Consider the following 11797-nt stretch of genomic DNA (forward strand, 5'->3'; position numbering starts at 1 on the left):
TGGTATGTTCTGTCTTTGTGCATTAAGTAACTCATTATTTAAATTGTCGGGGAACTCGGCAATCTCAGATCTCATTATCAGGTCGGAGTCATCTGTCAGGTTCACGGCCAAGCGCGACACCCCCTCTCTCAGCTGCCTCTTTAAACTGTCAAAGTTTGCCCTTCTGAAATGTGGTACTTTTGTGGAATTTTCCTTACGTCTGCCCTGAAAATCTAACTGGAATCTATTTTCTTTGTGATAGCTGTTTGCAAGTTCGTTCCCTACCTCGACATTGCTAATTAAGTTTTCTCTGTTCGACAGAACTAAATCGAGTATATTATTACCCCGGGTGGGTTCGGTTATATGTTGACTTAGGAAACAGTCCTGGATCGTCTCGAGAAAATCCTCTGATTCTGAGTTACCCGTAAAGTCAGTCCAATCTATTTGGCCAAGGTTAAAGTCGCCTACTATACAGACTTTGTTGTGTATGGAAGCCCTGCACATTTCATCCCAGATAAGTCGCTCATTGACTCTATCAAGATTGGGAGGTCTATATATTACTCCTGTGATTAATTTTTCCCTACCGTCGATTAATTCTATCCAAATTGTTTCTGTATTCAGCTCAGTTTTTATTTCCTTATTTATTTCACACTTCAGATTATCCCTAACATAGATTGCTACTCCACCTCCTTTCCTGGTCTGCCTATCGGTATGAAACAATTTGTAACCCGCAATTTGGTATTCGACCGGCAACTCACGTGAGTCTAGGTTGATCCATGTTTCAGTGAATGCTATTATATCGATTTTTTCGGTACATACCAAGGCCCTAATATCATCCATTTTGTTTCTCATACTTCTACTGTTCGCGTAGTAGACATTTAAGTTAGTCGTGTTCGGAGTCCTCCCTTTACCGCGTTTAGTTTTAAACTCCCTGTTTAATTTAGTTTTGTCATCATTCCTAACACTATTTCCCTGTAATCTTTTACTTTGTTTACCAGCTCCCACTGCAGTTTCCCCCACCCCCGTGCTCATATGTTCCCCTAGCAGTTTAAAGACTTCGATATCCTTTGAACTGCCCCCTCTAGAGACCCAGCCAGGGTTGCCACCCCATCCTGAGACAGGTGCACCCCATCCCTAGCATAAAGGTCCCTTCTGCCGTAGTTGTCCCAGTTGTCAATGAATGGGACCGATATTGACTTGCAATATCTGTCAAGACGGTCGTTGACACCAACCGCCCTTGACAACCATTCACTGCCAACTCTCCTTCTAGGCAGGACACCGCATATGATAAGGATCCCTCCCTTTGACCTAATACGATCTATAGCTGCCTTGAACTTATCAAGAAGCTCCTCGCTCCTACACCGGCCAATATCATTGCCTCCTGCACTGAGGCAGATAATGGGTTTGTTCCCATTACCAGACAAGATATATCTTCCCAGGTGGTATTACCTCCCTGTTTGATAGCTGCCTACTACCTCTATAACTATTACTACCGGTATTATTATTATTATTATTATTATTATTATTATTATTATTAACTATTCATTTAACGTCTTCTTTTACTTATTGCAGGTTGGTTGAAATCAGACACACACACACACACTTTCTTCCTTCATTCGTTATCATTTATAACATTACATATAATCTTACTGAATCGCCTGATGATTAAACAGCCTTACCTATCCTTCTATAACATAACATAACCTAACATAACCTACCACAATCTAATAAACCTAACCCTCCAGGAATCTTTACGGCGTTTTAATCATCTTTTAACAGCTTAACAGTGTAATAATTATTCATGTTATTTTTAGATCTTATCATTACGGGGAAGGTTACATAACTAAGTAAAGTCTCGGCGTAATGTCAGCGGCATCTTGGCTCCCATATTAGTGCCACAGATTAATTGACACTGACAGTTAACTTTGTGTGATTTCAATAGACGTAAGTGAGTATTACCGGAGAAAACACGTCTTACATTATAATAGAGCACCATATGACAGTAATACCTCATATGACAGTAACACCTCATATTACAGTAACACCTCATATTACAGTAACACCTCATATGACAGTAACACCTCATATTACAGTAACACCTCATATGACAGTAACACCTCATATGACAGTAACACCTCATATTACAGTAACACCTCATATTACAGTAACACCTCATATGACAGTAATACCTCATATGACAGTAATACCTCATATTACAGTAACACCTCATATTACAGTAACACCTCATATTACAGCAACACCTCATATTACAGTAACATATTACCCTCATATTACAGTAACACCTCATATTACAGCAATGTCTCATATTACAGTAACACCTCATATTACAGTAACAGTAACCTCATATGACAGTAACACCTCATATTACAGTAACACTATATGACAGTAATACATATTACAGTAACACTATATTACAGCAACACTCATATGACAGTAATACCTCAGTAACACTCATATTACAGTAACACCTCATATTACAGTAATACTCATATGACAGTAACACTCTCATATGACAGTAATACCTCATATTACAGTAACACCTATATTACAGTAACACCTCATATGACAGTAATACTCAGTAACACCTCATATGACAGTAACACCTCATATTACAGTAACACCCACTATATTACAGATAGCAACACCAGTATATGATAGCAACACCTCATATGACAGTAATACCTCATATTACAGTAATGCCTCATATTACAGTAATGCCTCATATTACAGCAACACCTCATATTACAGTAATACCTCATATTACAGCAACACCTCATATGACAGTAACACCTCATATTACAGTAACACCTCATATGACAGTAACACCTCATATTACAGTAACACCTCATATGATAGCAACACGTCATATTACAGTAACACCTCATATTACAGTAATACCTCATATTACAGTAATACCTCATATTACAGTAATGTCTCATATTACAGTAACACCTCATATTACAGTAACGCCTCATATTACAGTAACACTTCATATTACAGTAATACTTCATATTACAGTAATGCCTTATATTACAGTAACTCCTCATATTACAGTAACGCCTCATATTACAATAACACTTCATATTACAGTAATACTTCATATTACAGTAATGCCTTATAGTACAGTAACTCCTCATATTACAGTAACGCCTCATTACAGTGGACTCTTCGTGCACTTACAACACCATTTTCATATAACAAGGGAACCAAATGTTATGTTCCCCGAAAGGATAATATCTGAGGTTAATACTGATGACAGCGTGTATAGTCCGTGAGGAGGAGGTGGGACCTTGGCCTCGCCCACACCACACACACAACAACAACACATCTGTCACTGTCACCCCTTACAGCCTACACCTTTTGTTGACATTACACCCAAGGGATAAGACTACACTTTATTTATCCCCAGTATCAGGCAGTACACGTTTTAGCCCTTGTAGGTGGTCAGTACGCTATCGTAAATGTCTAACCATTAGCTACCACCATTATCAGTGTTGTGGTGTGGTAGTGTGTAGTATGTATGGTAGTATGTGTGATGCTGTGGTAGTGTGTGTGGTGGTGTGGCAGGATATGTGGTGGTGGTGTGGTAGTATGTGTGGTGGGGGTGTAGTAGTGTGTAGTATGTGTGGTAGTATGTGTGGTAGTATGTGTGGTGGTGTGGTAGGATATGTGGTGGTGTGGTAGTATGTGTGGTGGTGGTGTAGTAGTGTGTAGTATGTGTGGTAGTGTGTGTGGTGGTGTGGAAGAATGTGTGGTGGTGTGGTAGCAATTGTGGTGGCGTGGTAGTATGTGTGGTGGTTTGGTAGTGTGTGTGGTGGTGTGATAGTATGTGTGGTGGTGTGGTAGTGTATGGTGGTGTGGTATTAAGTGTGGTGGTGTGGTATTATGTGTGGTGGTGTGGTAGTGTATGGTGGTGTAGTATTATGTGTGTGGTGGTGTGATATTATATGTGGTGGTGTGGTGGTGGTGGTGTGTAGTGGCTATGGTAGGTGGTAGTGTGGTGATGTGGTGTGTGGTGGTGTGATGTGGTAGGTAGGTGGTGGTGTGTGGTGTGTGATGATGTGGGTGTGTGTTAATATATGGTGGTGTGGTAGTATGTGGTGGTGGTGTGGTGTTGTGTGGTGCTGTGTGGCGGTGATGAAAGAGAGGTGGTGGTGGATGGTGGTGTGTGTGGTGGTGGATGGTGGTGTGTGTGGTGATGGGTATGTGTGGTGGAGGTGTAGGTGGTGTGGGCTGTGTGGTGGTGGTGTCTGGCAGGTGTGACTGTATGTAGTGATGTGAGGTATGTGGTGGTGGAGTGTGTGGCGGTGGTGGTGTGTGTGTGGTGGCGGTGTGTGTGGTGGTGGGTGGTGGTGTGTGGTGGTGTAGTGTGTGTGGTAGTGTGGTAGTGCGTGGTGTGTGTGTGGTGGTGTAGTGTGTGGTGTGTGTGTGTGTGTGGTGTGGTGGTGTGGTGTGTGTGTGTGTGTGTGTGTGTGTGTGTGTGTGGTAGAGGTGGTGGTGTGGTGTGTGGTGTGTGTGTGTGTGTGTGTGGTGGTGTGGTGTGTGTGTGATAGTGTGTGTGGTGTGTGGTGTGTGTGTGTGTGTGTGTGGTGGTGTGTGTGGTGTGTGTGTGTGTGTGTGTGTGTGTGTGTGTGTGTGTGTGTGTGTGTGTGTGTGTGTGTGTGTGTGTGTGTGTGTGTGTGTGTGTGTGTGTGTGTGTGGTGGTGTGTGTGGTGTGGTTGTAGTGTGGTGTGGTGGTGTGTGGTGGTGTGGTGTTTGTGTGTGTGTGTGTGTGTGTGTGTGTGTGTGTGTGTGTGGTGGTGGTGTGTGTGGTAGTGTGGTAGTGTGTGTGTGTCTGTGGTGTGGTAGTGTGTGTAGTGTGGTAGTGTGTGTGTGGTGTGGGATGTGTGTGGTGTGTGGGGTGTGTGTGTGTGTGTGTGTGGTGTGGTAGGTTAGCGGTGTGGTAGTGTGTTGCGGTGTGGTAGTGTGTGTGTAGTGTGTGTGTGTGTGTGTGTGGTGTGGTGTGTATGTTGGTAGTGTGTGTGTGTGTGTAGTGTGTTTTGTGTGTGGTGTGTGTGTAGCGGTGTGGTGGGAGTGTGTGTAGCGGTGTGAGAGTGTGTGTGGTGGTGTGGGAGTATGTGTGGTTGTGTGGTAGTGTGCAGTGTGTGTTGTGGCATGGTAGTGTGGTAGGGTGTATGTGGTGTGGCAGTGCGTGCTAGGGGCGACAATTTGGCAGTATAGTAGTGTGGTTGTGTGGTGGTGTGTGGTGTTCTATAGAAAGTTTGTAATGTAGTTGGTGTGGTGGTCTAACAGATGTGGTAATGTGGGAGGTGTGGCAGTCTGATAGGTGTAGTAGTGTGGTAGTGGTGGTGTGTGTGTGTGGCTGTGCTGGTCTGACAGGTGTGGTAGCGTGGTAGTAAGTGTAAGTTTGGTGGCCTGACAGGTGCAGTAGTGTGGAGGTCTGACAGGTGTGGTAGGTGTGGTGGTCTGACAGGGTAGTGTGGTAGGTGTGGTGGTCTGACAGGTGTGTGAGTGTGGTAGACAGAGGAAGTGTGGCAACTTGCTGCACCCTCACACCCACCTCAACTCTTCCCCCTCTTCCCACACACACACACACCTCACCAGCCAAACACCTCCATAAAACCTTCATACTTCCCGTGTACCCGGTTGTACCCTATGACACCGACACAACGAAAATAAACCAATTAGTTTAAACCCTGTATATATTCCGTACCTTTCAACTACACCCAAACACGATAACTACACTTCCAAATACATCATACACGCCCAAAAAATATCACCATAAAATCACTCACCAAATACATCATACCATACAACACCCAAACATGTAACTACACTTCCAAATACATCATACCATACAACACAAACATGAACTACACAAACAAAAATCATACACATAAACCAAACATCTACACTTCCAAATACATCATACACGCCATACAACACCCAAACATGCTAACTACACTTCCAAATACATCATACAGCCATACAACACCCAAACATGATAACTACACTTCCAAATACATCATACACGCCATACAACACCCAAACATGCTAACTGCACTTCCATACACGCCATACAACACGAAAGAATTGTATAGTTTGGGAGTAACAGTGAGAATCAGGTAACGATTTGCCGTCAGGTCTAACCACTGAGAAGATGCGGGTGTGTGTGTGTGTATGTTACAGGAGGGACGGACGGAGGTCAAGTGAGCCGAGTACAACTGTGTAAATATCTCTCCACCAACATATTATTACCATCATGGTGGCCATACTGGGGCAGGTGGATTTGGGAGTTTACGGCCCGTGTCCTGAAATATTATCGCTCATATTGGTAGAGAGGAAGAGAGAGAGAGAGAGAGAGAGAGAGAGATTACCACACACACAGCTAACACTAGACACAGCCCATACTAATACTATACACAGCTAACGCCATAAATAGCCAACCCCATATTCCACGCCTCAGCAAAAACAGTAAAATGCCGTATATCAGGGTCAGACACCACAGCTAATACTACAATAACGCCAAAATTAAAACCTCAAGAACACCACAGCTAAACCCAAAAATACTACAACTAATACCACGATAACACCACAGCTAAAACCAAAATAATTCTACAACTTATACCCAATAACACCACATCTAAAACCAAAATAAAGCTACAACTAATACCACAATAACGCCACAGCTAATACCATAATATCGACACAGCTAATACCACAACAATGACACAGCTAATACCACAATTACACCGCAGCTAATACCAAAATAAAGACAGGGCTAATCCCAAAATAACGCCACAGCTACAATAAAACGCCATCTAACACCGCAGCTAACAGCACAAGAACCACATACATGGCCGGCAGCGCCTGCAGGAGGGAGGTAATAGCGTGCTTGAGTAATCTAGTTTCACAACCTTGACCAGACCCACACGTTGGCATGGCGACGCGGGGGGAGAGGGGGGAGAAGACTGAGGAGAGGAGAGGGAAAAGTGGACGAGGTGGAGAGTGGACACAAGAGAGGGGAGATGCGATTGGGAAAGCAGGGGGGAGAAATTGAGAGGGAAAATGAGTGGAAGATGTGAGAGGAGGAGGAAGAAAGGGGAGAGAGTGAAGGAGGTGAGAGGAGGAGGAAGGAAGGATGGAAGGGGAGAGAGGGAGGAGGTGGAGAGGAGGAGGGGAAAGGGAGAGAGGGAGGGGTGAGAGGAAGAGGGTGAGGTGTGAGAGGAGGGGGATATAATAGACTGGATACGAGAAAGAGCGAAAATAGAGTCGGTAAAGGAGGAAGAGTGGAGGAGAAAGAGGGGGACCAGAGAGCAACCTTAAAGGGGTGAGAGTGGAAGAGGGAGGCGGAAAAAAGAGAAGAGAGAGAGAGAGAGAGAGAGAGAGAGAGAGAGACCTGAGAGTGGAAGAGGAGCAGGAGGAAGAGAGTAAACAGGGAAAAGAAGAGGAACCAGGTAAGTGAGAATATGTCAATATCAGATGATCAGGATATACAAAACAGAAGCCGCGGGTCTATAGTTCTCTGAGACCGTCCCTTAAATATAAATCGTAAACAAATTAGGTTAAAATATTTAATCAGTGCCTTAGCATTACCGAAAGTGGTGATGGCGGTATAGGTGGTGATGACAGTATAGGTGGTGATGACAGCACAAGTGGTGTTATCTATATGTGGTGATGACAGTATCCTGGTGTTATCTATAAGTGGTGATGACAGCACAAGTGGTGTTATCTATATGTGGTGATGACAGTATCCTGGTGTTATCTATAAGTGGTGATGACAGTATCCTGGTGTTATCTATAAGTGGTGATGACAGTATCCTGGTGTTATCTATAAGTGGTGATGACAGTATCCTGGTGTTATCTATAAGTGGTGATGACAGTATGCTGGTGTTATCTATAAGTGGTGATGACAGTATCCTGGTGTTATCTATAAGTGGTGATGACAGTATCCTGGTGTTATCTATAAGTGGTGATGACAGTATCCTGGTGTTATCTATAAGTGATGACAGTATCCTAGTGTTATCTATAAGTGGTGATGACAGTATCCTGGTGTTATCTATAAGTGGTGATGACAGTATCCTGGTGTTATCTATAAGTGGTGATGACAGTATCACAGTGTTGCATCTATAAGTGGTGATGACAGTATCCTGAATGTTATCTCTATAGATGGTGATGACAGTACAAGTGGTGATGACAACATTCTAGTGTTATCTATAAGTGGTGATGACAATATCCCAGTGTTATCTATAAGTGGTGATGACAATATCCTGGTGTTATACATCGGTGATGACGGTATCCTGGTGTTATCTACAAATGGTGATGACAGTATCCTGGTGTTATCTATAAGTGGTGATGACAGTATCCTGGTGTTATCTATAAGTGGTGATGACAGTATCCTGGTGTTATCTATAAGTGGTGATGACAGTATAGGTGGTGATGACAGTACAAGTGGTGATGACAATATCCTGGTGTTATATATAATCGGTGATGACAGTATCCCGGTGTTATCTACAAGTGGTGATGACAGTATCCTGGTGTTATCTATAGGTGGTGATGACAGTATCCTGGTGTTATCTGCAAGTGGTGATGACAGTATCCTGGTGTTATCTATAAGTGGTGATGACAGTATCCTAGTTATCTATAAGTGGTGATGACAGTATCCCAGTTATCTATAAGTGGTGATGACAGTATCCTAGTTATCTATAAGTGGTGATAACAGTATCCTTCCCCATGGCATCTGTTAATATACTCTACACCTGGACGCTATAGTTCAACAATCTCTCCAAGCAGAATAACAAGTTGGGCTGCAGAACAAAAAAAAAATCACAACGAAACTCATAAGAATGCAGGAACACGTAAATAGACATTCAGATTCATTCAGGTCGATAAATGTCGTATAGAAACATAAGAGGCCATAATTAACAAAATGACTTCACACAACTGGGAAAAGTTTCAGTGCTCGGGTGATGCTATTGCTGGACAAGGCATCTTGAACACCCGGATAGGTTGAAGGTTAAACGACTGACAGATCTGTAGACAAGACACAATAGGACAGATTTCATGGTGACAGATTTCATGGCCAATCGAAATCCTGAACTGTCCACGACAGTATCATCATGGACAGGCTGTACTTCTTCCCAGAGACGAATAGGAGTTTGGTTTAGTTTGCTTGCTGAGGTGTTTTAATTAAGAATAACGCCGTCCTTAACAGAATATCTAGGAAGTTTCATCCCTTTCCCCGACTAAACCAACCGTCAAGTAAATAAGGTAAGAGAGAATGATTCTAACAGTGACTGAAATAAGGGTAACACTTCTACGTAGAGAGAGCGCGAGGTTTATCTTGTAGAGGAAGAGAGGACATAGAAGATTAATCGAGGAAGAGTATGTGTAAGCCAGTAATGGCGTGGATTCCCTCCACCGGGTTATCGTGTGAGGTAGTATGGTCAAGGATAAACAGAGGAGGTTGGACCAACTTGTAAGTCCCCTTCACTGCCACCTTGTGTAAGGGAGGTGGAGTATTAGATGTCACCCTGAGCGTCCCTCCGCCTGACCTTGTTTGAGGGTGGGAGTTGTGGCCAGTGGTGACGAGTGTTGGATTTCTTCTTTGGTATCTATAATTAGACGAAGGTTTGTGATGGAAGGTTGGTCAATGGGTGTGTGTGTGTGTGTGTGTGTGTGTGTGTGTGTGTGTGTGTGTGTATAGCCCCTCCTCTCTGACCTTGACCATGTAAGGGGTCATGAATGCCCCCATGACCTTGTGTAGGGGACTAGGCTAGTGTTCTGTGTCCCCTCTGATACCCTCTGTCGTGGCCTTATGTAGAGAGCGTGGCCAGGGGTGTTGTGTGTTCCCATGGGCGTCCCTCTGTCGTGACCTTGTGTGGTGGGCGTGGCTAGGGCGAGGGAGACGTTCACTATCACCCTTCAGCCTCCCTGGACGGAGCGAGACAAGAAATTTCCAGCTTAAGTGGCAAATTTTTTGTTCTTGGTGATGAAAGATTTATATAGTCAGAATGAAACCGGCTGTACATCAAGGTGACTTTAAATTACTATATCTCAAGGTCTTCCAAATCATTAAGTAAGTTTACATATAATACACAGTACAAGGACAGTGAGGTTTGGCCAAACTTAGAGCTAATAAATGCAATAAGTAGTTTCTGTGTAGATGATTGATGTTGGTGGTAGCTGTGGTAGTGGTGTGGGACTCTACTGCGGCGCGTAACGTACTTGCTGTATGTGTGTGTGTGTGTGTGTGTGTGTGTGTGTGTGTGTGTGTGTGTGTGTGTGTGTGTGTGTGTGTGTGTGTGTGAGGGAAGGAAATATAACATTTACCTATAAAAACATGCATATAATTATGTATATAGATCTATACTATCACAAATGATTACACACAATCTGTGTTTTTCTCTACATCACTGTCACATCTTGAAGATGTTACTGTGTGACCTCCTTCCTGCTGTGCCTACCCTTGCTGCCTCTGACGCCCATTCTGCTGTAAACAACATCACGAGTTGCTGTTCTCATACTTCAACGTGATTAGTACCTTACTGTTATTAAACTAAAGATAGGGCTGAACGACTCACACGTGACTCACGCCGTCTGTAGTGTGTATACTTCTGAAACAACCACCTGATGATCATAATCAAAATAGTACCTCTATTGCCACTATGCATCTGACACTGACTCGTGAGTCTCCCTAGACAGCAGACGGTGTGAGGAAGAACCAAAAGTTTGGAAATCCATTTCCCCAACGGGGACATTACGACAAACAGCCCCACTTCCTAAATGGTTGGTGACAATTGAAACAAGAGCACGTCGTTGTCTCAACAAAGATAATTCGCCGGAAACCAGTTGAGGACACACACTGAGGACACCACCTTGTCTCGTGGTTTTTATTCCCCAGTTTAACCCTGGAGTCTTCTCTCCAAGCTGGTGTAGCGTGCCAGTCCCACTCCTTCCTAAACGTGCTGTATTATCTGACCCTCTCCCGCCATCCTTACACCCATCAGTGAGTAGGATAAGATCCCCGCCACCACTACCTGAAGGATATGAATCCCTTTCCTTCCCCCACCGAGCAACAGGATTTAATTCCTTTCTCTTTCTCACGTGAACTGCAGGACCAGATCCCTCCCCCGACCCTCATCTCCCTGAGCCACCGTGGGTTGAGCTGACAGTAATGACAAAGGATATCAGAGCGGCCCAGCCTAAGGACACGCTTGCTGGGCTCACCATTACCATGTTGCAAGGCGGGCGTAATCAAGACCTGGAAACCTTACCCACCAAGGCTTCATTTGTTTTACTGTAATGAGCTTATCCACAGGTGAATACTAACAGTTTAATTCTCGTTTGATGCTGAGGCGGGTAGAGGTGGTGTTATAGTACAGACAGCGCGCGCGCGCGCGTGTGTGTGTGTGTGTGTGTGTGTGTGTGTGTGTGTGTGTGTGTGTGTGTGTGTGTGTAATAATAGTAGTAATAATAATCATAATAATAATAATAATAATAATGATAATAATCATAATACTAACAATAATATTATTATTATTAATTAGCGGTGTATTAACAATTGCAGCAACCATAAGCTGAAAATATGCAAATGGCATAAGTAGTACATTGTGTATATATAATGTAATATACAATATAATGACATGGGGAAGGGTCAGTATCAAGGAATTTTAGCACAGTTGCAGTAGAAAAGTGAGAATGGCAAGTTGTGAACACACAGGTTATCTACGAGTTGCTGGGGATTTTTACAATGGGTGGAATGGAGCTATTCTTATAGCCATCGGAACGTGGTCGA

The sequence above is a fragment of the Homarus americanus genome, unplaced genomic scaffold (genome assembly GCF_018991925.1).
Source record: "Homarus americanus isolate GMGI-L3 unplaced genomic scaffold, GMGI_Hamer_2.0 scaffold57980, whole genome shotgun sequence".
Lineage (NCBI taxonomy): Eukaryota > Metazoa > Arthropoda > Malacostraca > Decapoda > Nephropidae > Homarus > Homarus americanus.